This window comes from Kogia breviceps, chromosome 18, assembly GCF_026419965.1.
Source record: "Kogia breviceps isolate mKogBre1 chromosome 18, mKogBre1 haplotype 1, whole genome shotgun sequence".
NCBI classification, from domain to species: domain Eukaryota; kingdom Metazoa; phylum Chordata; class Mammalia; order Artiodactyla; family Physeteridae; genus Kogia; species Kogia breviceps.
Genome location: NC_081327.1, coordinates 40652048 through 40676922, shown reverse-complemented (window position 1 = coordinate 40676922; position 24875 = coordinate 40652048). Strand labels below are relative to the sequence as shown.

General features: G+C 51.7%; 1 protein-coding gene and 1 long non-coding RNA gene across 3 annotated transcripts in view; one reads left to right on the top strand and one right to left on the bottom strand.

Annotated features, from left to right (window-relative positions):
• LOC136793083 (uncharacterized) overlaps positions 1-21091 on the bottom strand; it is a 50499-nt gene extending 29408 nt beyond the window's left edge. The window contains exons 1-2 of the long non-coding RNA XR_010837841.1: positions 20942-21091; positions 18212-18404 (exon numbers count right to left, since the gene is read on the bottom strand). This is a non-coding gene — a long non-coding RNA (uncharacterized lncRNA). The remainder of the gene's footprint in view (positions 1-18211; positions 18405-20941) is intronic.
• SMPD3 (sphingomyelin phosphodiesterase 3) overlaps positions 1-24875 on the top strand; it is an 83029-nt gene that overhangs the window by 34267 nt on the left and 23887 nt on the right. Inside the window, exon 1 of one of the 2 annotated variants that reach the window (XM_067019754.1) lies at positions 18567-18635. The exons of the other annotated variant lie outside the window; for it this stretch is intronic. The gene's annotated coding sequence lies outside the window, so the exon portion shown is untranslated. Of the gene's footprint in view, positions 1-18566; positions 18636-24875 lie in introns of those variants that run through there. 2 annotated transcript variants of the gene reach the window in all.

Below are 24875 nucleotides of genomic sequence, written 5' to 3'. Positions count from 1 at the left end.
TGTCAGAAAGCAGGCTTTCCACACAGGGAAGTGTTCCCTGCCAGGACACTACAGGGAAGCAGAGGGTGACATGGAGAAAGCATTCGCAGTGTGGCTGGGACAAATCACTTCAGCTTTCTAAGTCTGTTTTCTTTTCTATAAAATGGTAAAGATAATAGTTACTTGCAGGATTGTTAGGAGGTAAATGTATTTAAGTTGGTGAATACATAGTAAGTGCTCAGTAAATTGGGTTCCATTCCCTGCTCGAGAGCCTAAACTTTTAAAAACACTACTTCCTAACATGTACCATACACTGCCCTACCTTCTTAAGCAATGGAGATGGAATATTATTCCACCATGTCTTCATAACTCAGGGATCCTCTTTACAAAAATGTGGGAATCATAGAATATCAGTCTTCAGTGGGAACCGAGAGCCTGTCCAGGCCAAGCCCTCCCCGCAGTGATCTCACACATTTGAGATTTGCACAGCCATTTACCTTGTGCTTTTCTTCTCTTGATTTTGATTTTTTTAAAAACTGAAACCAGGTTACAATGTTGATCAGAACTGTGTGTTAAATAAAAGCAAGTCGGCTCTGAGTGAGGGTTTCAGGGTCTCTCCTTACAAAGCAAAGCCCAATAGTATTGGAGGGGCGGGGGCAGCCATTTCTACTGCTTTCTGTTTACTTCTGGATTCACAGCTATGTTTTGGGAGGTAGACGTGGCTGGAAATCTGTTGAATGTCCTGATCTTGACCTTTTATGTATGTTTGGTGTTAGGCGGTTTGGTCACTTGTGGGACTTGGGGGCTGTCATCCTGGCCATGGGCTTCCTCCCTGCCCACTCCCAAGGGCTGTGGCTGGCAGCCAGGAATGGCAGTGTATCTAGGCACTGGGCATTGGGCCAGTGGGGACCCATGGTTCCGAACAGGTTACTGGTGGGTGGGAACCTTGACAGTCAGTAAAATTTTCTTCCATGTCCTCACCATCCACTCATTCCTCATAATCTGCACTTCATGCCCTCCCCCCTTCCCTATTCCTTTTCCAGGAAGGTGCCTCAGTCTCCTCCGACACTGCCTCTGCCACCCTAGACTCCACACAGTGTACTTTCCCAGAGGCCTCCCACCTCCTCTCCTCCATCCTGTCACCTTGCTGCTTCTAGATACCCACTCTCCCCACGGCACTATCTTTGGCTTGTTTCTCTGCTCAGCAAATGCCCCTTGGCTGCTCATAAACTTCCTGATGAAACTGACCCTCACCGGCCTCCCGCCTCTGGTTCCCGTGGTCCAGGCCCACATTTGCAGCTGCTAGCCGCGTTCTCAAACTCAACACGTTACAAAACACACTTCCCCCATGCCCTCATTTCTGCTCAAGGCACACTGGCCTCCCAGCCACCCTGTCTCCAAACATAATGATCAGACTTCTGAATTCCTCTTGTCTATCATTTCCACTTCTACCCCCCAACTCCCACCCTCAGCACTTCCTGATGGCCCTCCCACTGCCCTGGGGTCTCCAGGGTATCACAGCCACCAGGACAAAGCAGGGAGGGAGCTCCATTTTACAGAGTCAAAAACCGAGATAAAGTTTGGGGCTTGCTTTCATGACCCAACTGGTTTTATAAGGATGCTCTGCATGTTGGCTGCACCTTTCTCCACTGCTGTGCTCAGGCCTCATCTTCTTTGATCTTTATCCATCATCATTTCCACCTGCCCCGCCTTGATTCTTGTGGGCAGCCCAGCTGGCCATCAGCTCAGCCTCAGTCCATCCCCCATCCCTTCCCCTCTAACCCCTCACTCCCCACCCTTCCATCCATGACTACAGGGGAGGCGGGAGCGACTAAGCAGGGAGTCAAGACAGGGGCTCCTCCGGGCCCCACAAGCCCAGGCCGCCATCTTGAACTGTAGTGGTCACTTTGGCAGAGGATGGTAGAAGGTGTCAGGGAACTGCCTTTGCCCTCAGACCCCAGCTCTCGGCCCCTATCTGGCCAGGCAGCGTGACCCCCATAACTGGAGCTCCTCACTCCAACACCACAGCAGTGCCTCAGTAACAAGTACCCAAGGAGTTTGCTGGTTCTGATCACTGCATTGAGGTGGTCCTGGCAGGAGGATAGGCCTGGGGGAGCAGGGGGACTGGGTTGACCCAGGAGCGGCACACAGGCCAGCGCTGCCTGAACGCTGCCCCCCCAACCATGCCCACGGGGGCACTCAGACCTTAAACCAGTTCAGCCACATGGTCTCCTCCTGCTGGCTTCTCATTCTGGTCTCTCTCTTCACACCTCAATGCTGACAGCAGCCCTCACCCTCCTGCAGTGGCAGCCAACAACGGCCAGCGGGCTCCCTACTTGGGCAGAACTCACCAGCATCTGCTGCAGAGTCTGAGCGATTCCTGACCTGATATTTCAGATGCCATGGTCCTGCCATTAAGAGTCTGCTCTGCCTAAATTCTCTCCATCCACTATAGGCTCAGGGCCCACCAATGCTGCTGGTATCCCTATTACTGTTTATTTTACCTAAAGTACGTTTCGGGCCCTTCATCTGACTTATAAGTCCTTTTCCATGTCTGGGAAACTTTGGAATTAACAAACAAAAAAATTAGGATCTATTCCAGTGTTTCCATCCATGGTGATGGAGAAACAGATAAAATGATTCTCAGTCAAACCCTGCAGCAAAGTGAGGATTCATGGTTGGGAATGCTCATGCGCGCGTGCACAGCTGTTTTGAGTCCTGAGTGTCCAGTGTCAGGCTGATTTAAATCCTTTAGCCCACCCACTGTTTGTTCTTAACCCCTTCGCTTAGAGATGCCAGATTTAGCATATAAATATATATATATATATATATGTATATCCCGGCCCCTGAAGCCGAGATGGCAGTGCTGAGACCCACTGGGAGGGGAATTCATGCGTCACCTGTGCCTGAACCTCAGAACAGCATCTGGGTTGACAACAGCAGCAATGTTCAGGTTGGTGGGGCCATTCGAGTGTGTAGGCGGCAAGGACCGCCCCTCAGCCCTCCCCTTCTCCCTCCCCCAGGGGCATCTGCCCCCCTCCGGCCCCTGCCCCGGAGCCCTGTGCTTCCTAACACCCATGGAGCAGCCACAGTGTCTAATACTAACACCGACCCTCATGGGGCATTTGTGTGTCCGGCTCTGGGCTGCGGACCTTCTGGGGACAGCACTTGATTCGCAGCCCTCGGGGGACAGGCGGAACAATCAGAGATCCCCACTTCTCACACGGGGTCAGACAGGCCGTGGGGCTTGCCCGAGTGGGCAATAGCTCAGCATCCACTGCTGAGGGTGTAAAACTTGGGTCGAGGAAGTGAGGGCTTGGGGGACGGAGCTCCTTCAGCCTCCAGGGCAGGATAATCAGCCCAGGAATCACAGCCGCAGGAGCACGTGCTCCGAGCCAGGCACTGTGACGGGACTTCGAGTTGCCTTTTACCTCAGGACACCCTGATCTGGTGTTACTGAGCTACTATTCCAACCCTCACTTCAGAGATGTGGAAAACTGAGGCCCAGAGAGGGAACCTGATTAACGCAGAGCCCCCGTGCCGTCGTGCCCAGACCAGCGCTCCTGCTGCTTCCCAGCTCCTCACTTCAGACACAACTGCCCCCAACACAGACCCAGTGTGGGAGGACATGAGGGTCCCACGCAGCCTGCCTCCGCCACACGTGATGTCTTGTGTGCAATGCATCCCCCCTCCTGGGGACTTGACGTCCAGGCCACGGCGCTCTGCCCTCACTGCACTGCCTCCCCGCCTGGCCCCCCAGCCTCCCCGACCTCAGGAGCCTCCACGAGACCCTGACCGCCTGGGCCCAGGGCTCCATCTCTCAAGAAAGGCATTCTCTGCAGGGCCAAAATGAGCCCTCTAGGGACATTTCAAAGAAAAGCGTGAAATACAAAGGCTCTGTAGAGAAGCACAGGAATCTGCACTAAGTGAGGATAAAAGGCAGCTGCAAACCAGCTGGTAAAATGCAGTGCCTGCTCGAATCCCACCCTAAAGCCTGCTGGGAGGACAGCTAGAGAGAGGTCAGCATTGTCACTGAGGGTCCCTCCCCCACCTATCCACTAGAAGGGCCCTATGAGACCCGACTCAGCCCGCAGAGCCCCGCAGTGAGCGCGCCATCAGAAGAGCCTTCTAAAAAGAAGTCCAGGACTTCCCCGGTGACGCAGTGGTTAAGAATCCATCCGCCAGTGCAGGGGACAGGGGTTCGAGCCCTGATCCGGGAAGATGCCACACCATGCGGAGCAACTAACACCGCGCGCCACAACTACTGAGCCTGCGCTCTAGAGCCCATGCTTCTCAACAAGAGAAGCCACCGCAATGAGAAGGCTGCGCACCGCAACGAAGAGTAGCCCCCGCTCGCCGCCACTAGAGAAAGCCCACGCGCAGCAGTGAAGACCCAATGCAGCCAAAAATAAATAAATAAATTTTAAATAAATAAAAAGAAGTCCGACATCACAACTGTACCCACTCATCCAACACATCATAACGGCCCAACTGCCCCTGGGCAGGTCCATCCAGGAGTTCTCCACAGTGAAAACTGGCAGATTTGATCGTTGCCGGTTGAGTTATGAAAATGCTCCCACTAAGTTGCTCCCACTAATAGTGTTTGGCATTTTATGGTGCTTCTCCCATGTTTAGTTTGTGAGCTATTAGCATACAACTCCAACTGAATGGCTACTAGGAGCTGGCAGACACCCCGGGGTGCTGGGACTGTGTCCTTGTCCTCCTGGGGTTCTCAACCCAGAGGAGACAGAGCCATGGTTAAGTTCTTTATGTGCAAAATGTACCAGGCACTGGTACAGAGAAATAGGACACGGCCTCTTCCCAGGGACGAGCCAGACACGCCAAATGCCTGGGTTCTGGTCATGGCCTTGGCTGGCTCAACAAACCACAAACAGTGATTTATTTAGCAATAAACTGATCGCAACAAAGCCAACCCAGGTTCACCCACCCAGATCTCAACAGTGGCAGAACGTGTCTGCCACTGTTGCCTAAGTTTGCCTCTCACAAAAAAATTTCAATATCCATCTTTTCTTTTCTAAATATTTTAAAAATCTCTCCTCCATTTTCCTAGGAGTTTCCTCTGCCTCTCTTGCTTTTATAAATTCACAAATAATTAAATACTCATGAATTGACATGCTTTGTCCTAAATGTAACTGAACCTACATTAACTGATGGTTTTCCCTTTTCACCTTGGATTCCAGGAAGCTCGAGGCTAAATTTAGACCTTGATCACAGAAGAAAGGTTAGTCGTTATAGTTAGAAATTTTGTATTCTCTTTTCTGACGGGGTTTTAATTTCCCATTTCTATTTTAATAACCTCACTGTCATATCTTTTACTATAAGCCTCCAAAATCCTTTTTTGATAAGAGGAGGAGAATAAATGAAGTCAATTTTTAAAAAGGCATACTCTCCAGGAATTCTTTCAAGAGGTTATTGATCATTGAAATTATCCTTTTCTGCGGAAGATGGCTTTAATTTATGCCTATAAGCAGGGTTCTCTGCCCTTCCAGGATGCTGTCTCAGATGTGAATTTTACAAATTGATGGAGACAGCTCTCATTGCCTAGTTCTGTTTTCCCTAAATGCCTTTAGCAACCTGTGTGTGAATCAACGCATCCCACCAAGCTACATTTATGATTAAACAATAATTATAACGTGCCTGGACCTGCACCTCAAATGTTCACCTCAAGTCAAGATGTGTGTCCCCTTTAATCTTTTCCTGATCAAGCTTCTGCCTCATGTCTGGCCCCCCACACCCCATTCTCCCTGGGAAGCAATCAGAAGACCACATTAATGAACAAACAGGCTGGAACACGGGTCTGATTTTAGAAGATTCCCTCAGGCAAACATTAAATCCTGTCTCCACCTCCCTGCCCTCTATGCCCTGTTGTGCTGCTGTGAGTGACTTTCATTCCTAACAGCTGATTCTGTTCAGCAAATGTTTGTAAATGTCGGTGGTGTGTCTCCTCCACGCTACAGTGAGCTTCCGCCCCCTGCAACTGTTTTCTGAGGCTTTTGTGTCTCCTAATGGTGCCTGGAACATTTTGAACATGATAAGGAACTCAAATATAATGAACAATAAGCGTCCCCAACCAGCTAGAGCTTTCAACAAGGCCCTTAATGAAAACACTGAACCGCACTGACATCTGATAAAGGCAAACATCTGGAGATGTCAGTGGCAGATGCCCGATTCTGCTGAGGCTGCTGAATGGGCACTGAGTTATCTGGGGCTCAGCAGCGTTACTCAGCTGGGCCTGCTGCTACTTCGACGACAGGCTGCCCCCTTCCCAGGACACAATCCTGCCTGGAGAGAGTTGGGAATGCTGCCTTGTCCATTCACCAGCCTAAGCCATGCCAGCTGACCACCACCATGGGTCTGTTGCCCTGTCCGCATGGAAGAGAAGGACCAGGTTAAATTTATTTTCTCTTTCACTTTTCCATTTCACAGAAATATTATATTTTCTAGACGAAGGTGTTAATTATACCATAGGCACCATCAAATAGCACTAAGTAATAACTAAATGTTCAGGAGGTTGACATGTATATTGTTTCAAGTAGCTCTGTGATTCATTATCTAATTTAGATAAACGGCAAATAGTGGTATCATAATAGCCCCCTTTTATTCTGGTTTACGCCTCATTGTCTCTGGGTGTAGAATAAGAAATGAATCATTGGACAGGCCCCGTGGGAAAAATGGCAGGCTGGCTAAGAGCATAGGCTCCAGCATTAGACCCATGGGGCTCGAAAACCCAGCCCTGCTGCTGACCAAGGGCAAAAACTGTGACCGCTGAGGGCTTCTCGGACGGCATCAGGGTTGAGTACAGAGTGGGGTAAACCCCTTGACACTGTGTCCAGCATAAAGAATGGGCTCCACCTGTGTTCGCTCTTGTTTAGTCTTGGGTTGAGAGCAGAGGGCGGTCTCTGGATTTCCACTCTCAGGGGTGATGGGCACGTGCCCACGTGAGCCTCCTGGGTACAGTTTGTACCCAGTGACAAGGGGGCGTGAACTGAGGGTTTTACTGTGAAAGGGCTGCCCCTGAGGTGTGCCATCCTGCAGTTGAGCCGGCATCTCTCCAGGGCCCAGGCCATGTTTACTTACATTTCTGAAAGAGGAAGAGGGCTTTCAGCCTACATGTTTTACTCCAAGTCACCATTTTCTTCTGAGTGTAGCTTGGCTCTTCGTGATGGGAGAGGAACCTCAGGCCTCCCAGATAGAATGATTCTGTGCATCTCCTTTCATGAAGGCCGGCCAGGCAGGCAGCAGAGTCTTCGGAACCATGCAGTCCTGGCCAGTAGGACAGAAGCTACAGGGTAGCCATGAGTCCCAAGGATGTGACCCCAAACCTTTATCAAAACACCTGCCTTGGGGGAAGAAACCCAGCTGTCCCCACTCACAGTGCCTCAGAAATAGGTCTCCACCAAAAGCTACAGATTCCATAAATAGGCTAAAAACCAAATTATCAGAAGAGGAAAATCCCATTTTCCAAGAGTTACCAAATGCCTGGGTAAGAGCCAGGGTCTACCCCAGCCTGGCCCACAGGGCCTGGCAAGTCCGGACACGTGTGACTAGGGTTACAGAGGCTGCCCCACTTCTGGGGTCGCCAAGAACAAGGTCTCCCACGGAGTGCGCCAAGTCACTGGAGTGGCCCCGCCAAGTACCAGTGCCTTCTCGTTTCCAATTTGGGCAGAAAGCTTTCTTTTCTATGTTCTATTCTTAGAAACAGTGTTTCAGGCCGTCATGATAGCCCCTGATTCTGCACTGGGCTGGGCCACAAACAGTCTCTGGGGGCTGGAGCCTCAGTGACAGGTGGGCCAGGGACACAGGTGACTCCCCTCCTGCTCCTTGAGGGACCCTGACTCATCCTGCAGTCCTGCTACTAAAGGTTTCCCACCAGACCCTCCTCGTCTACCAGCACTGCACACCCACCCTTGCATTTGCTAAGCTATGGTCACGGGGATTCCGGGAGAAAACGCAGAAACCAGGCCAGGGGTGTGATGCTGCCCCTCGTCCCAGCCACACCACAGCCTCACCGGGAGGACCGGTGCTCCCTGCAGTATAAAGCTCACGGGCTTTCTGACAGCTCCTCGAGGGTCTTGGCCCCTTTAGTCACAGGCATTCTGTAAAAAGGGGAATCTTCTCTCCTCTGTTATAGGAGGATCCAGTGGTGTATCCCTCCGGGTGCTGGCCAAGCCTCAGGGTTGAAGTGAGCCAGGGTAAATTATCCTGCAGGTGATCAAACATCAGCAAATCCATCCTAATTCACTTCATTTAAAACTTTTGTTTTCCATAAAGGATTAAGCCAGGAAAGAATTTAATCACACCAAATCCACTTCCAAAATGGTTACAGATCCCACGATCAAGAGTAATGATTAGGGGTTTCCCTGGTGGCGCAGTGGTTAAGAATCTGCCTGCCAATGTAGGCGACACGGGTTCGATCCCTGGTCCGGGAAGGTTCCACATGCCACAGAGCAACTAAGCCTGTGCGCCACAGCTACTGAGCCTGCGCTCTAGAGCGTGCGAGCCACAACTACTGAAGCCCGTGTGCCTAGAGCCCGTGCTCCGCAACAAGAGAAGCCACCGCAACGAGAAGCCTGCGCACAGCAACACAGAGTAGACCCCACTCAACACAACTAGAGAAAGCCAGCACGCAGCAACGAAGACCCAATGCAGTCAAAAATAAATAAATAAATAAATTTATTTTTAAAAAAGGAAAAGAGTAACGATTAGGAAAAAAGACTGAAAAAAAAAAAAACAACCCAGATGTTGAGAACTCGTGTTTGGTACCTAATTGATGAAAGTAGCCTTCCTGACACCAAGAAGTAGCCTTCCTTCAGGTCAGGGGCAGGAAGACAGAGGAAAAGGTGAGGTCAGGACCCTTTTCTTTACACGAGGTCAGTTCTGACCTGCAGCAAATTTGCACTGGTGTCTGCTGTGAGCCGGGTGCTGTTCTGCAGGAGCGGCAGGGAACAAGACAGACACAGTCACTGCCTTTGTGGGCTTTACTTCCTAGTGGAGGAGGAAAGACAATACAGAAATGTATACTGTCTGAAGTGGTGATATTCAGGAAAGAAAAATGGAGCTGGGTTAGGGGACAGAGGGTGATGGAAAGGGCGTTATTTTATAAGGGGTAGTACAGGCTATGCCAAGGGGGTGCCCTGAATAAAGCAGACGAGGGAGCCACGTGGATAGCAGAGTGTTCTGTAGGCGCAAAGACCCTGCTGGAGGCAGCACCCTGATGCAGCCGCTACAAATCCCTCTCCAGCCTCAAAGAGGCAAGCCTGGGGCTTCCCTGGTGGCGCAGTGGTTAAGAACCCACCTGCCAATGCAGGCAACACGGGTTCGATCCCTGGTCCGGGAAGATCCCACATGCCGCGGAGCACCTAAGCCCACGTGCCACAGCTACTGAGCCTGTGCTCTAGAGTCCTTGAGCCACAACTACTGTGCCCACGCGCCACAACTACTGAAGCCCACGTGCCTGGAGCCCATGCTCCACAACAAGAGGGGCCACCGCAATGAGAGGCCTGCGCACCACAATGAAGAGTAGCCCCCGCTCGCTGCAACTAGAGAAAGCCCACACGCAGCAACAAAGACCTAATGCAACCAAAAAATTTAAAAATAACAATAAGAAGAAGAACAAAGCTAAATAAATGTCTTAAAAAAAAAAAAAAAGAGGCAAGACTAGCTCCTCATCAATCCAGGAACAAAGCCTCCTCACCAGCAAGTCAACAGAGTGGGCCTCAGTCCCAATGAGCCATTCTTGCCCTTCTCAGCACCTCCTGGAAGCCTCCTAACTCAGCACACACTGGCTTCCCAGGGGAATGACGTGCCAACTTGGGGGTGCGTTCTGGACTGAGATACCAGCAGGAAAGGCTCTGACCAGCCATTGCCTTAAACTCTCAGTCACGGTACCCACCAGGCTGTACAACCAATCAGACCATTAGAAGAACGCCCCATGCCTTCCACCACCAGCATAAACGTGTCTTCTGACCTCACGTGGACCCTGCTCTGTGGGGCTCCCACCACTGGTGCCAGGACGAAAAGCCCGACTGAGTCATGATGCTGGCCTAAAGCTTACCCTCAGATGATGACAAATGTACCTGCCAGGATCAATCCCAGGCTCACAGCCCTTAGCACATGGATGCAGTCCCCTTCCCCTGGCTGGGATATCTCACATCACCCCCATTTTATGGGGGAGACAAACTGAGGGTGCTGTATCACTCAGGGCTCAGTCAGGGAGGCAGAACCATGCAAGCATGATGGCATAAGGAAATCATTATAGGAGTCAGACCTTACCAATTGTGAGAGGAGCTGGAGAAGCAACAGTCCAAAAGAGGGACTTGATGGACCAGAGGTAGGTCACTAGCTGGCCCTGGTGTGGGTGAGGGCATGTCGGAGCTTTGCAAAGAGGTCTGGAAGGCAGGCCCGTGCAGTGAAGGGAGGCTGGGATAGGAGTCTGCGGAACGTTGTTGGCTCTTAGTGGCCACTACCTCCATGAGTTTGCAGAGAAGGGTCTGGGATCTCTGCTGGTCAGCTGGGCTGGCAGTCGAGAAAGAAGCGGGGACAAAAATTTCAATCCAATCTGAAAGTAACAGATCCAATCACAATCCCCAATAACCTGATTATTATTTGGCCTATGTGACTCCCAAACCACCAGTTAGAAGAGAAATTCTCTCCCACTCAGAGCTGGTCAGAAGTTTTCCACGTCCATGAGCTCAGTGGCTGAGAGTTTTATGATCCTCAGGCACAGAAGGGAAAGGAAGGGCCAGCCGCACTTACTGGCTGATCTCCCAGCTTCGGTTTTGAACAGGGCAGTGTCCCAGGTGTCTAGGCACTTTTGTCAGGACTTGAAAGATGTGACCATGGCAGGATGAGGCTGCCGGTGTGCACGTGGCCAGTCTGAAAGTTGCCCGCATCTATGTCTGGGACACATGACTGTGTGTACCTATAATGTATGGTACTGAAAAACTTTGTCTCTTCCACTTAATTTTTTCTTAAAGCTGTCAGAAAGTACTGGTTGGTTCTTCTTGTCTGAGTCTAATCCAACCATCACTGTTGTCTAACTCACTGGACCAACTTCTATATCTTGATAAATGTTGACAGAGCCACTACATTGAATTAGCAGCTGATTATATCTGATTTACCCTGTAACAGGGTTAGGTCCATTTCCTGGGATGTAGCAGAAGGGCCCAATGGTCACCAAGATGATCCATAATTGCCTCTTAAAATTGCAGCCAAAATGGGTCACGCCCACAGGTCCCTCAACTAAGGGGGACACCCAAGCAGAGCTGGGCAAGACTGGACAAGAAGCATCATGGCTGCCAGTGCCTCCATAAAGCCCTTGACCCAGGACCACATCACCCCTGATGCTTCTGTTTGAGGGTGGCCCCTTCCAGAGGCCACCTGCCAAAGGCAAGAAATGAGACCAGGAGGCTCTGTGACAGGATTGATTGAGAAGAGCTCTGGTTTCAGAATCACATGGACCTGGGTTCAAATCCCAGCTCCTCCACTGTGATCTTGGGCAGCACGCTTTACTTCTCTGGGCCTCAGTTTCCTCATCTGTAAAATGGTAACGACAGTAGTAGCCACCCTGATATGGTGTAGAATGGGGAGGTGTGATGATGTCAGGAACTCACTGTAAGCCCCATGGAGCCGAGGGCTTCGGGGTATCATGGGTGTCACTGATGTGACTGTGTTTGTCACCAGGCACCCCTCTCTGGACGTGGGCACTACAGAAGCAATGTCAATACCTGGCAGCTGGCCAAGTCCTCTAATCAGTGAAGACAGGGAACCTGGCAGTCTGGGCAAGAAGCAGCTGACCGGGCTCTGAGTCACCTAGGAGAAACGGGGACCACCACCCTCCCCCCATATTGCAGTCAGCTACGTCTGGGGGAGCCTGGGCCTGGAGGGTCCTAGTATGTGGGTGTCCGCAAGATGGAATGGATGGCACTTAGCTCTTCTGGACCCCATGGAACTAGAAGGGGTCCCCTCCATCCCACATAGCAGCCGTGCTGGGGGGAAGGAAGGTGGAGGCCACCACTGTTGTCCTGTTTACGTCCATAGCCTGTGAAGACCAGGGACCAGTCCTCATAGATGAAGCGAGGTGGTAACAGACGTGCAGTGGAGCATCAGGCCACAGGGCAGTAGCAGCTGGATGGTAGCCCCTCCCACCTCACCCGCCACCACTGCCCGCTGCACCTCCACCCTGAACCCAGAGCAGGAGCCCACCTAGTAGGAGAGGCCAGAAGTCCCCACCTGGACAAAGCCAGGCCTCACCCTTCAGCCCAGCCAGGCCTGATTTTGAATCCTGAAGTGACCTCCCCCCACCCACACACAGAGGGACAGTTTTCTTCCTTCAGTGTTTGAATGAGAGGCCAAGAGCCCGAGGAAGCTCAGGGAGAAGCTCCTCGGCCCAAGGAGGCCTGGGGGATCTGTTCTCTTTTTTCTGAGCCAACAGCTACAGGCTCAGTGTTTAAAAATGTTTGAATCAACAGAGGAACTGTTTATCAATATTTTTAAAAAGAAATGTAATTAGAGGTTGGCAAACCCCCAGGGCTCCAGGCCACAGCTGTCAAAGGCTTCCTTGACCTGGAGCCGGGCAGAGGAGACAGGATGGAAAGCGACCGCAGACACGGGCTGCTCCGCCATAAACTCCACAGTGCAGGGCTCTCTGCTGAGGCTCGTGAAAGCCTCCATGGCCAATGGAATGGCGTTTCACATGCGTCCACGTTTTCCTTTCCTAGGTGGTTTTTCTTTCTAAACTTGGGAATACAGACATTCTATTTCAAGAACATTACTTACTGTCTAATTTTAATGTAACTAATGCGAACAAAAAAACCAACTTTGAACCAAGGAAAGGAAACAATTTATGGAGTGATTTTGTGTTCACATCCCTCAAGATTGCCTGAGAACATTTGTCTAATGCATTTATTTCTGGTCAAGAAAAGTGAATACCTGACTTCTTGGTGGTTTCTGGAGAACGAGGTGAGGGCTGGCCACATCTGCCTCAGAGATGCCTGCTCGGTCCACCTCAGGCCAGGATGCCTCCTTGGGGCTCAAAGAGGTAGTGTCAGGAACGTAAAAACAGAGAGGGATTCGGCAGCCGCCTTGACACACGGTTTTCTCATCCCAGGGACTGCCACGTAGGGCCCTCCTGTTCCAGCTATTCTAAGTGAAACAGAAAAAAAGTAAGACTATCGGAGACCTAAATAAAAACAGTGCTATATCTTAGTTACTTTGTTTTTCTGCTTTCTTCCGCCTTCTCCCAAGTGCTCTTTCTGGCTCCCCTTTCCTCACCAAGCCAAAAATGGGATACGTCTCAAGGTTCTGTCCTTGACCCCTTTTTTCCCTCCACCTGCCTTCCTTGAGAACAGACGTCCAAGCTGTGGCTTCAGCTTGGGGTCCACGTGGCCACAGCCCTGCATGTTCCAGACACTGCCCGCCTCTTGGACAGCCCCCCTCCCAGTATGAGGCCCCAACATCCTGGAACCAGATTTGGCATCTGTCTCTGAGGGTCACATTTGGGGTATGTTGTCCCTCCTGGTCATCAGTCCCCATGACTTTGTCTGTACACAGGTGGCCAGGTCCCAGCCCCTAGGCTGTGAGCACCGGGTGCTGCCTGCAGGAGGCCCTCATACTGACCGCCGGGGAGATTGGGAAGGCTTCCCTGAGGAAGACTTTTCAGCTGAGACCTGAAGCTGAGGAGCAGCCAGCCAGCCGAGGCAGGGGGGTTCCAGCATGAGGGGACAGCGTGAGGAAAGACCCTGACTGAGAGAGATCAGGACCATGGAGGAAACAGAAGGGCTCTGGAGGTGCAAGCAGAGGAGAACACTGGCAAAGAGTGAGACGTGACAGGGTGGTTAGGCTCAGGGCCTGGATTTTATTCTGGGGGCAATCAAAGAGGTTTAAGCTTGGAAGGCACTCAGGTTTGCATGCAGAAAGATCACTTTGGCTTCTGTGCGAGAACAGATGGTGGGGGCCCGGCTGAAGGACCAGGTGAGAGACAATGAGCTTGGCCGGCGTGTCCTCACAGCACCTGCCCGGCCCCACGGCAACAGCTCTACCCGGCTCCTGCGGGTTCATACCTTCCAAGCCTCACCAGCATTCCGTCCAGAGCAACAGCCCTTGGACCAATCCACACTCTGGGGCTAAGGACAAATAGTGGCAGCATCCACCTCAAGTCCCTCTGGGACAGGAGGGTGGCAGCAGAGAGGGGGGAGGGTGGTGGCTACAAGCCTTCCCAGACCCCTGGGGTGTTCCTCCCTGGTCTGTGGGTGCCTCCTGAGCATTAGGCGGCCCTGGCAGCTCAAAACGCTAGCCGGGAGGGGGCCATCGATAAGCCTTCCCCACAGAGTCTGGGCTCTGCCACTCTCTAGCTGTGTGATTCAGACAAGTCACTTACCGTCCCCGAGCTTCAGTTTCCCTCTGCGAGTATGGGAACAATAACACCCAAACCTTCCCAGGCTGTTCAGGGAATTAAACAAGAGGTTCTGCATGCAACATCCTTAGCTTAGTGCAGTTTCTGGCATGCAGCGGGTGCCCCCCAAAAGGTTGATGATGATGATGATGGTAGTGATCTCAGCCAGCTGCAAGCACTACCACCAACACACGTGAGTTCACACAGGTCTGTTAACATTTAAGGCTACATGTTTGCCTATCTCCCTTTATGTAAGGCAGCCTAATGGATGCACTAGTTCAAACGATTAGGAGCAGTTTTCTCACAGCTCCTGCTGTGCCAACTGGTATGTACAGAGGGAACTGAACCTTTTGGTGACTGACTTTCTGGTCTGGCTAGAAACCATTTTATTAATTCAACCAAGGTTCCTTGAGTGCCTCTCAGGGACTGGGCTCCATGCTCTGCACTCGGGGGGCTCTGGGCTGCCAGCACAAAGCCCGATGGGTGTGCAGTTGAAGGGAGGGGCTTGAGAGCTGCAGAGCTGAGCCTTAGAGTCTGGGTGCCAGGTAGATGGACTGGGGAGGGTGTTCCAGACACAGGGGACAGCATGTGCAAAGGCACGGAGGCGTGAAAGAGCATGGCATGTTCCAGGAGAGAGGAAAGCTAGAGGCTGAGGCCATAAGAATGAATCACTGGGAGGAAGAAAAAGGCAGACATGAGGCTGAGGAGTGGGGGACCCATCACCAAGGGCCCCCAAGCCAGGCAAGGTAGGGGGATTTGTTCTGTGCACAGAGAGAGATCTGAGATGCTGGACAAGGGCAGGATGAACTCAGACTGCTTGTGGTGGGTATCACGGGCTTGGACATGGAGCATGATGGAAGGGGCCACACCCAGGCTTACCGGCTGTGCCACCATGCGGGCAAGAAATGAGGAGGCCTGAGGGGAAATGACAGCCAGAGAAGGGGGGCAGCAGGGACTGGAAATGGACCGCAGAGCTGGGAGGGACTGGCTCTGGACAGGACATGTTTGAGGGTGAGGAAGAGGCCAAGGACAGAGCCTTCCCACCTGACTGAAGGGGCCGGGGCTGCCGGGGCTGAGAGCAGGGAGCTGGAGCAGAGAGCGCAGGGTGGTCCCTGGGGACAGGACTCTGACTCCTGCCTTCCCTCCACTGCTTTCAATCTCCTCTCTGTCTTTCTCTCTTCTTTAAGTGCCACCAACAGGAAACCAAATACTTTTTTGGGGGGAATTTTGGAATTTTATTTTTTTATACAGCAGGTTCTTATTAGTTACCTATTTTATATGTATTAGTGTATATATGTCAATCCCAATCTCCCAATTCATCCCACCAGGAAACCAAATACTTTTAAATTGTTTAATATATTTCCTTGTTTTTACTCTAAAAAAAATGAGTAAGTGGAATGTTTTCTATTTCCTCCTCAAATAGAAAAGCAAAATTACCTATACATGAGTATTCATGTGCATGAATCTCTCAATTTTTATTTTCCCTGGATGTATTTAAAAAGAAAAGGCATTTCAGGCAGCAGGATGAGGTTTGGCAACATCATTTGGTGCCTAGCTGGCGCTGGGTGCCCTCCACCCCACTGCAAGAGAGACTCAGGCTGGCGGCCACGACCGAACTCATCGCTCAAGGGCTTGAGTGAGACACTGACATGACAGCTCTTTACCTGTAGGATCTGCAAATCTTCCCTCAAAGCCAGAGGGCACGTTCTTAAACCCCAGGCTGATGACATTTTTATAAAGTTAAAAAAAAAAAAAAAAGATTTCACTTTGCAAGACAAACAGCTAATAAAATAGAATCTTTTTTGGTAACCACCCATACACCCATCAATCTGTCACTCGGAAAACTTTCCTGAGAGGTGTGAAATGAGGCCACTCTGGTGTTCTATGGGAACAGAGAGCCCCCCAAGAAGCCTTCTTCTCACCCAGATGATACCTGCCACCCCAAAACAGGGAAACAATCTGATTCAGAGCACAGGAAATACACAGCTAATTAGGAGCTCAATCAATACTGACTTTTGGAAGATGAGCAGGAGGCAACTGTTCCAGTGTTTACAGGCAGCTGCCCACAATCCACACCATGAATGTATCTCACCTCTTGTTTCCTTTCAATTCCATCCCTATTGGGAACAAAACACAAAAGCGTTTCCCACCCTGGGGGCCTGCAGAGTGAGCTGCACCATGTGGCCCCCGTTCTGTGCTGCAGCCATTCAAGTTAGAACTCAAAGGGTCAACACCAACAAAAATCAACCGGACAGGTTTCAGTCATAAAGCACGTCTCCTCTGTGCCCATTTGAGGCTACCGTCAGAATCAAGACTCTCCCTTCACTCACTCCATCTTCTCATCTCTGCTTGGCTGCTTCGTGTTTTTTCCACCTTTGTTTTCCCTTAGCCCTAATTCTCTCACTGCTTCAAAAAAAAAGTCGTATTATATTGTACATAGAACACAGTTTAAGTCATCTTGAATTGTTTTTAGAACAAGATGGAATAAATCTCAGTTAATCAGAATCTCCCTCAAAGCAGCTCTAACTGCAGAATTCTCCTGAGTTAACCTTGGAAGGGAAGCAGGCGCCACAGTGTTAGATACTAAGCAGCAGTGTCTGAACACAGTAGGCCCTCAAGGAATGTCAATTAATCTGTTTTTAGATGATGGAATCTGCAAAGCCTCAGGAGCAAATAAGGTGAACTGAGTAGTAACTATGTTGAAAGAAATAAATGACCAAAATAGTACTAACAGGAACAGAACAACAACAACAACAAAATGGCTGTAATTCCATGACTATAAAAGAATGGAAAAACATCTGGATGTAGTAGTTTGCCTAACTGAAACAACAGAAGAAAGGAATCAGTGATGTTGAGGATAAAATAAAACATCCAACCAGAAATGGAGACACAGAAAACAAACAAAGGTGCAAATAACTGATCTGGAAAATGGGAAATGGGGTCGCAGCCCAAAAATAGGAGAGAGAGAGATGCATGGGATGAGGCATACGATGAGGAAAACATGTGGAAAGAAATAATACAAGAAAAGTTTCCAGAGATGAAAAAACAGCTCAGCCTAGAACTGAAGTATACACACTCTGCCTTTCAAGTTTGACTCTCAGGGAAAGAAATAAACATCTGCTAGTTCTATTTTTGAATGATAAATTATCTGGCAAGCCAAAATGAAGGGAGATAGGTTCTTTTGAAGTTAGAATGACAAGAGAGCTGACATCATGAGAGTAAAGATAAACCTCAGGAAAAAACGTGCAATTCTAACCACACATGTGTATTCTAACCACACATCAGTTATGCTCCTAAACAAGACCTGCTCTGTACAAGTAGAAAGAAACAAACACCTCTCACCAGCCATTCCTAGTGGTTATTCTAGGATATGTCTGCATCCCCCACTAAGGTCCCAACCAAATGCACAGACTAGCCAGCTCAGCTTGCCTGTCCAGCCATGCCTCTTCCCTTACCTTGGTGCTGGGGTTCTAGGGGTAACTCCTTCACCAGAGTTCAGTCAAGACCTTTCCCCAAGGCCAGCAGTTGCTCCCCACCCTCACCTCAAGGGGCTTCTGCCAACCCAACTTAGTGTCAGCCCTGCATGAAGTCTGACCCTGACTCAGCTGAAGGGCTGTGCGACTTTGTGTATGTTACCAAACCTCTCTGGGCTTGAACCTTGTCGAAGGTAACCTGACTCCAGCATCATCATGTGGATAAACAAACCAACCTTCTTTGCAAACATTATTTCTGGACCTATAAAGTCAGTATTATTATCCTCATTTCAAGAAAGTAGAAACTGAGGCTTGGTGAGATGCCCTGCTTGAGGCCACTACTTACTGGTCTAGGGAGCAGGTCCGTCCAACTCCACAGCTGGTTCTGCTCTCCAGGCTGTGTCTCAGGACAGGCAGAGGCATCCAGGAACCTGGACCAAGCTCCGTGCGTCTGGGCATGTGGTCTCACTTGGAGCTGCACATCCATCAGGGGTCATCCCAGGTGACGGTCTGTGGTCTGGAGGCCTGTGGGCTTGAGGCTCATGGTGGATAAGCAGGCAGGCGCGTGTTTAGGACCACTGCTGGCTCGGCGGACATTGCCTTGCTATGCTGGGTAAACGGCCCACTTGCCATGCCCACCCCCCAGGCCCGCCCTAACACCCTCCCACTGCCTATTTAAGCAACAGGCCCCAGCTCCACTGGCCCCAGACACCGCCAGCTTCCAGAGCTGGGAGAGCAGTGCTGCAGGCCTTGCTCACTGGGGATGAAAGGTACTTCTGTTTCACCATTTCCTACTGGTGCGTTTTGAATGATGATGCTGAGCTGGGTTATAGTGGGAGCTGATTCTGCTCGCCTGGTAGCGTACTGAGATGTATAACTGTCGGAGGGAGGCTCTGATTGAATTTTTCCCATTTCTAATCCCTGACTTGATGTGGTGTGATTTTCAAAGAGGGAGAAAGGCTGTAGTTTGTTGAAGGACAGAGGAGAGTGTATTTCAAAACAAGGTCTGGCTCAGAATATCAATGATCTGACATGTTTTTCTTTTCTTTTGAGAACAGGAAAAGTCCTGTAATCTCAAGGTTGCAGAGATTCCGTTTCCCCTCAGGAGCCCCTCCCTAAATAGTTAGTTCCTGTCATTTAATTTTATTTTGAAAAAACACACAGGGGATTTTTCAGAAGAGTTTGGGAGGGGAGAGAGGCTATGCAGCCTATGGGGGATAGTTTGGGGAATATCTGAGGACAAAGACACCCTCCTTGGCAAATGTCTCATTGAGAGATGAGGTGTGAGCTCCTCACTGCCCTGGGAGAGCGCGGTGGGAGCTGAGAGCCGCAAAGGTCAGGCTGGCTGCTTTGTGCCCACTTTCAGATGTTTGCCGGCCTGTGGTCTAGGAGCAGGGGGAAGGCGGCTTACTGAGGGTGAGGAGGCAGGCGTCCCAGGCACAGGGGACAGGACACTCTCTAACGTCTTGGCAGGTTGGACTCCCCAGGCCATGGGTCGGGAGGGATGCCTGCCAAGTGCTTAACTCAGAGGAAATAAGCCAGGGCGTCCGCATAAAAACAAGGGCCCCCTCGTGTAGAGCATGTAGAGCGAGGACCTAGGGGCTCAGGCTTCCTTCTTCCCGCTCTGATCTGGTAACATCCAGTACCTGTGCTCACTTGGTCCTGGCCGAAGCCATCCAAGATCCTGTAGGGAACCCCAGTGTTACGGGGGAGGGGGCATCTGAGGCTCCGAAGTTAAATGACTTGCCCAAGACCTTTCAGCTGACTAGAACCCTTGTCTCACTGGAGATTTTCTAATGGATTTCTAATCAGGAGGGCGCCAACTGTTTCCCAAGTGAGAAGACACTCCTTCCAGCTCCTCTGCAACATATTTGGCTTGCGGGCAGAGGGCTTGGGACTCAAACTTCAGATTCTTCTCAGTTTGGGTGATTTGCAAAATAAGTGTATATACAGGACAGAAGCTGGTCCAGAGGGGCCCTGGGGAGTAACGGTTGCCTTGCCTGCGATGTGAGGGTGGTAGGAGAGCTCTGGGCCGGGCAGCAAAACTGGCCTGAAAAGGTGTAAAGCCAACGAGCTCCGCGCAGGGTGGCGCGAGGAACGGACTGAACTTCCGGGGCCGAAATCCAAGAGGGCGAGACAAAAGCCAGGGATTCGGCTGCAAATTCGGGGGCGGGGCGCGACTTGGGACTGGAAGGAGGGACTAAAAAGCCAGGACTTTGCCTGAGGCCAGGGGCGCGGCCAGAGAGCTGCCTGGGGCCAGGTTTCAGGAGGCGGGGCCGAGAGAGTCGAGGCCAGGTAGTGCCTGAGGCCCAGGGGCCGCGCAACCAGAAAGTCGGGGCGGATCCAACACCTGAGGCCGGGGCGGGGCTAGAAGGGTGGGGCGGGGCCAGAGAGTGAGCCGGGCCTAAGAACCCCTACTAGGGAGTGAGTGTCTGGGCCCGCCAATCCTCCGACTGGGTCAACAAGGAATGCGAAGAGCCGGTGGCTACGTGTCCAAAGGTCTCCGCTCACACGAGCGCCCTCCCAAACGCCCCCCTCCGAAGACTCAATTGGGTTCACGAAGCTTACCCGCTGAGCCTTTCCTCTGCCGGTCTGTCTACTCCTTATCTGCGGCCAAGCGGCTTCCTCCCCGTGCCCCACCCCCGTCCCAGTAGCCACTGTCCCTCTTTCCGGGTCTGGGTTCAGCTCTCCCCTCACCCTCAGGTGTCCTTGTGAGGCTGAGATTACACAAAGCTCCTGGGGAGAACTCCGATTGTTCTAGATTCGCCTATCAGATCAAACCCCTACCCCGCGGCCGGGGCTCCGAATTTGCCTCTCCCCGCCACTCCCCTGCACATCGCCGTCCTGGCCAGGGTCCAGCCGTCCACGTGGAAGCCTCGTGCCTCCCACCCACGGAGTCCTCCGCACCTGTCAACCCTCCTATCCCCCCAGGCCTGTCTAGGTCTGTCCCACAAACCTCAGCTCCCACCCCCTCTGGCTGAACTTCGTGGGGACAGCGGGGCCCACACCCTCTCCTTGGCGACGTGGAGGGTGTGGCGGTGCCTCCGGCGCAGGTGTGGCCCCTCGGTCTTTGTACCTGGCTCACTTGTACTGCGCTGCTCGGTGACTGGAGGTCCGGACACCTCTGGGAACCGCTCATCTACTTTCAGGCCCTTGAGTTCACGCAGGGAGTGCTCCCTCTTCAGCCAGAAGGACAAGAAGGTCCCCGCGGTCCCTCCTCAGGTGAGAGGAGTTTCTGGAAGGGGGAGGGGGATGGAAGGGGGCGCTCCAGGCCTCCCCTCATAGGCTACTTATTAATGTTTTATATTAAGAAGTGCTGTGTGAGACTGTTTGAGAAAAGGTTCTGCTGCTTGGATAAAAAGTTTGAAAACACAGCTCTGGGGTAGGCAATCTGGGGCAAGCAGTTTGGTCCCATTCTGAACCCACCCTCACGTGGTTCAATGCCTGCAGAGGGGGTATGTCTGACACACCCACATCTATGGAGAAAATTCGAACTCCTTCAATATGTAGGAAAGGGATTGAGGCAGCACTTCACAATAATGAAGGAATACAATTTAAATATCCTGGAAATTGTAATCAGATATCATTACCCATTAAACTATTAAAAAAATTTTTTTAACGCTAAAACCTAGTGCATTTCACAGTAAGGATGCTGTGAAACAGGCACTCAAACAACCTGGGAGAAAAGCAGTTTGGCAATATGTATCAGAAGCTTTAAAGTTTACCTCATAATTCTAGTCTCGAACCCATCCCAGAGAAATAATTCAAACTACCACGATAAAAGTGGAAACCAGAAACACATTTTCTGACCCCCTGACAGTTGGGAACTTCAGTCCAGGAGCCAGGACAGCAAGACCATTATAAGAACCTGCTTCCTCCCCAATATTGGCAAATTAGATGTTTTCACGGTTTCTGGGGAGGTCACCAAGCTGGGAGTAGGGAGATTTGGGGGTCCAAGGTGATGGTGACTGGATGGAAAAACAAAAGAGGAGCTGGATGAGGCCGGCAGTCCACAGGGAGGGAGGAAAATTATTAGGGTCTTCACTAAGGGCTCAGTGGGGGTGGGTGACAAATGTAAGCTTCAGAGACTGGAAAGACAGGGTGAGGATCTTTGGTGGGAACTGAGGGGGAAGAACAAGCAAGACAAGGGGGACAGGGTGGGGAACTTGTCCTGGAGGTAGCGGGGCTTGGTGCTGGACAGCGCTCATTTGCATATTTTGTATATCATGTGTATTAAACTTTGGTGAGAAATGCAGAGAGGAAAGAGAAATTGGGGTCTGGTGACCAGGCTACACTTCTCGGGGACTGTCATTTACTTTTCTGAGTCTCAATTTTCTCATCTGTAAATGGAGCCAACAATATCTGCGTGGGGTGGTTGTACAGTGTAGCTGCACCATCAGTGTCAAGAGCACATTCTATGCGATGTGTTCTGTGCAACAACTGCTCATTTGTCCCAAGAAGTGGATCTTGTAGTTCTGCTTTCCTGAGGCTCATTTCTAGTCTCCCCCATGTCTCTGCCACGGACTGGCTCGCAGTCCCACCTCACAGGGCGAGAGTGTGGAAGGGAAGGAGGGAATGAGTTTGAGGTCCTGAGCGGGCCACAGGTGGCCCCAGATGAGCTGGATTGCTGAAGCCACCCTGGCTGGACCCCAGCTCTGAAGGGGGCAGAGCTGTCGCTTGTCAATCAGTCATCAGGGGTTCCTATTATCTGCCTACTCTGTGCCCAACATACAGGTGATGGGATAAAATACTGAGTGCCTGCAAGGGGAAAAAAGAACTTGAGTTCCCCAGGACTGGAGGCCAAAGTGGGTGGATGAGCTCCATAGCTGCTGGTGTCACCATGTGGGCAGGGTCCCTGGTCCTGCAGACACCCTATAGGGCCACACACATAAGGCCCTCCCTCCCTTTGTTTTGAGGTATGGAATTTGCCAACATTGCTCAAGCCTTCTCTCTCTCAGTTCTGTGTCTAGTGTGGTAGATCTGAAAGTATGGGAGGCTGGTTACCTTTCTAGTGTGCAGACTGCAAACATGTAATAAATGCGTGGAAACTACCAATGTCAAGAGAGAAATGGCTCTGTTGAGCCGGGCCAAAGGTCTCTAGTTATCCCTGGGGCCACAGAGGAGGGGACTGGCTGGGGTTTGGTGAAGAGACCATCACTGTGACTTCCAAACCCTGAGCACCTCTGCTGAGGCCTCATCCCTTCGCACAGATGATGGCTGCAAGGAAGCTGCCTCAGCGAAGGCACAGAGGGCTAGAAGGGCTTCGGGGGAAACTGCGCAGGTTGGAGTCCCCGGGACTTCAGAAGTAGACGGGGACGCAGAGCAATCAGGCTGCTGGGCTTCGCCCCCCCCTTTCCTGTCCTTCCCTGCCAGGTGCATCTTCCTGGGGTCAGCAAGGGCCACTGAAGAGTTTAGCAGGGAAGCAATGTGGTCCAATGTGTAGTTTAGACAGATGCCACCAACTGCCATGTGGATGAGAGGAGGGAGGCCAGCTGCAGGGGGACCAGGTGATGGCTGTCACAGCGTCTAGGTGGGAGAGGGTGAAGCCTGAACTGGGCGTAGCCATGGGAATGGATGCAAGGGGTTAGGGAGGCAGAACCGTGGGCTGGTGAGAGGAGGGGGGTATGGAGGAGGTCCAGGGGCCTAGGACCACTGAGGAGACAGAGCTGGTGTTGGGGAAGTAGAGGAAGACAAATGATAAACTTTTAGGGGAAGATAGAGAGCTGTCAATTAAATTCATGGGGTCGGAGGTCAGGAGAGACACCTGGGCTGGCTATCACCTGGGAACAGGTGACCCATGAGAGATCAACCAAGAGAAGAGAGAGGAGGCAGGGCAAGGTCCAGCTCCTAATGGGTGGGCCAGGGAGGAGGGGACAACAAAGGGCTCGGAGCAAGAGCAGTGCCAAGGGCAGGGAGGGAACAAGACGGATGGTGGCCCAGGACCAGGGGGAAGAGAGCTGAGGGAGAGATGAGGATCAAGCCGCTTAGGCCTCCTGTGGGACCTGCTTCTTAAAGCAAATCTGGTTGAAACTGCATAGACTGTTTTCGCATTGATGCTGACCTCTGTTCTGGAAATGTTCTTTCCAAATCTCTACCAGGAAGGCCGGTGAGATACCCTGTGCACCTTCTGTCTAGCAGTGGGGGTGGTGCAGGTAGCGTCAAGCTGGGTGGCTGCCCAGACCTGCAGCCAGAGGGTCACAGCCAGGGGGTCACTCAGTGCTTCCAGAGTGCAGCCAGCACACGCCAGGCTCTCACTACTCTGAGGTCTGCGTGGTATGGGTGGGATGCTAACGGGCCATTCTAAGCACTTAAGTTAAACAGAACCAACTAGGGGTAAACTGTAAGTGCATGCATTGGAGCCTCTTCTCAAGCCCATTTTCCACAGCTGCTCCTCCCCCGGTGTCTCCTCCTGGCCTGTAATGTGGGATCCGGCGGTCTCTGTGGCCATCAAGGGCACAGGCTGGCAGGCAGGACTCCTGAGTGACACTGCCGTCCTCGTGCCTACTCTCAGCTCTCTCTGCCACCCCATCTTACCTCCCTCCCTTGCTCACTGCTTGCTTCACCCACCACCCACCACTTTCCTGTCTCCATACCCTCTAGGAGGACCCCCACACACACACACAAACTCTAATATACACCCCTGGAAAGCAAGGCTCTGCCCCCAGAAATTCTTGGGCCCTTGCTGTGAAATACCCCGAGCAGCATCTGACGCACAGGGAATGGATGCCGAGCACCCCCAGCCTCCCAGCTTGACAGCTGCTGCCCTGCCCCTGCCTCTGCCCCTCGCCAGCCCTGGCAGACACCAGTCAACCAGCACGACGTGGCAGCATCTCACCACGCCTGGCCTCTGGGTTCTGACACCCCAGGCTGTCGGCTTCATCTCGAAGCTCTCCCCCCTCCCATCCCCTGCAGGCCCCACTTGGCCCCTGGGACCAACCGCATATACCTGCTGTGAAGTCCTCTGGCCCAGCAGTGACACACATCACTTTCACTCACAGCTTGTGGGTCAC